This window comes from Mustela lutreola, chromosome X, assembly GCF_030435805.1.
Source record: "Mustela lutreola isolate mMusLut2 chromosome X, mMusLut2.pri, whole genome shotgun sequence".
NCBI lineage: Eukaryota > Metazoa > Chordata > Mammalia > Carnivora > Mustelidae > Mustela > Mustela lutreola.
The window spans coordinates 32,736,003-32,738,355 of record NC_081308.1 but is presented as its reverse complement, the minus strand read 5'-3'; the positions used below and the strand labels follow the sequence as shown (position 1 = coordinate 32,738,355).

General features: G+C 37.5%; 1 pseudogene; it reads right to left on the bottom strand.

Annotated features, from left to right (window-relative positions):
* Positions 1–831: 831 nt before the first annotated feature.
* Positions 832–1,408, bottom strand: LOC131820918 (MOB kinase activator 1A-like; annotated as a pseudogene).
* Positions 1,409–2,353: the final 945 nt, after the last annotated feature.

Below are 2,353 nucleotides of genomic sequence, written 5' to 3'. Positions count from 1 at the left end.
GTGATTGTGTTGCTAAGAAATTTGGTTTGGAAACTTGCTAATAAATTATGGGCAGAAATTCCATTATCTATTATGTTGTCGTCAGAAATAGACTCAGTTTCTTCAGCAAAGAAACAATGGTTAAACTAATAAAGCGCTGTTTGGTCACCACGTATTACAACGAAGTGTGACTTTGTGAAAATAACAGGTCTTAGAGTACGTTAAAGTTACTTATGCTCTTCAATTCTTGCTTTAAAGCCAATCTACCCTTGAAACAATTTTATCAGTAAACAAAGATAATGGGGTTTTTGTATCCTGGTGTTTGCATTACCAGCTGTATTAGTTTGCTAGGGCTGCCAGGGTAACAGAGGACAACAAACTAAATGGCTCAGAAAAGCAGAAGTATTTTATCTCACAATTATGGAGTCTAGAAGTTCAAAATCAAGGCGTTGGCAGGGTTGGTTCCTTCTAAGAACTGTGAAGAAAAGATCCATTCTAGGCCTCTCTTTATGACTTATAGACACATCACCCTGATCCCTGCCTTCATGTTCACATGGCACTCTTCCTGTGTGTACATCTCTGTGTCCAAATTTTCTTTTTATGACACCAGACATACTGGATTAGGGTCCACCTTAATGACCTCTTCTTGATTACATTTGCAAGAGCAGTATTTCCAAATCACATTCTGAGGTATTAGTACTTAGGACTTGAACATATAATTTTTGGAGAGGACACTTTTCGACCTATAACTCAAGTCTTTCACAGACCGTCAATAAGATAACTCTTGCAGTAGATGAAGCAAGAGGGCAACAACATGTTACAGAAATCTTTTAGTGAATTCCACTAGTGGTGCTAACTTTCACCTATCAATGAAATTGAACTTTGAAACAAATAAAAATACTTAAAGGATGTGTGTTGTGGCAGGTCTTTCCTTGCAGCTGCATCACAGAATCAAAGTGTTGGCAAGAAATATGGATATAAACCTTGAACAAATGCTTTAGAATAGTCTTTACCACAGATACAAAGTTTTGGGAAAATGGAACACCAATCTTAAAAGGAAAAAGGATTTCATGGTCAAGTTAACCCTGAACTCAAACCATCAAATAGTCAATATATTTTGGAACAGAACCTTTGGCTGGGCCTTAATATTAATAGCATCTTCCCAATGATATTCAGATCTTGGACCTGCAGACATGACTAGACAGCTTGCTTCAGTGCAGAGTTCTAACCTGGCTGAAGAAATCTACATTGCCAACTGTCATCTGTTGACTGAAGTCTTCTTCCTCTGGCAACATGACTGCTCTTGTAGGAGTCCCACTTCCCAGAGTGCTTCTGCATGTTTTAAGTGTTCGCACTAATGAACTCCTTCAGGGATGTTTTTCTTTGACTTAAATGCATTAGAATAATGGCTGCTGAAGAGGAAGCTCATCTTTTCCCCTCCCCAGGGAAAGGCCATTAAACTCCAGTACAGTCTGTATCCAGATCCAGCACTCAGGCAGCCAGGAGGGGTAGACAGTCCTCAGTCTCTGGAAGGTAGAGCCCAGGCTACAGTTGCTCTGAGCTTGAATCAAACTTGATGCAGATTCTTGTGCTGCCTTTCCTACCTCACCAACCAGCTACCTCTCACAAGAAAAGGCTTCATTTATATTGCAATTATAATTTTTGGTATTAACCAAAAATTTGGTATCAAGCAAACAAATATATAGTTATGATTTGTGGCAAGTTATGTGAAGAGAAAGAAAAAAATTCTATAAAGAACCTCAGTGTCAACGACTACAAAACGTGATAATATGCTCTATGCTTCAAGGATTAGATGCAACAATGCATGAAAAGCACTTTGCACAGCACCTGGTGTTCAGGAGTTGGTCAACAGTGTGAGCCATTTTGATATTAACTTTTTGTTTTGTAATTCCAAACTATAATGTCTTCTGTACTGCAGTGTTTGCTGATTTATAGTGATAGATTTGTCTAAGGAATTTATAGTCTATTATTATTATTTACTGCAGTTAATTTACCAACTTGTTATTCAACCCGTTGATAAAGAAGAATTAAGTATATGTAGGTTCTATGTCCCAGTAAATGTATATATGGCTTCTTCTTATCCACACCAGTCACAGAGTTCCATTTACTCTATTGCTGCTGGGTAGAACTGACAAATTATGTGATATTGCCTATATTATTTCCTGTCAAAATGCTAAGGATTGATATTATTTACATCATGCAAAAAATTGGACTGACATCTAAATCTTCCTTGCTAGTTTTCATGATCAGTTATTTACTTAGGTCTATTTCGTTTTCCAGCCATCCTGCAAAGTCTTACTATTTTGATTAACTTCAGCTTGATGCCAATCTTTTGTCCACTCGGAAAGCATTC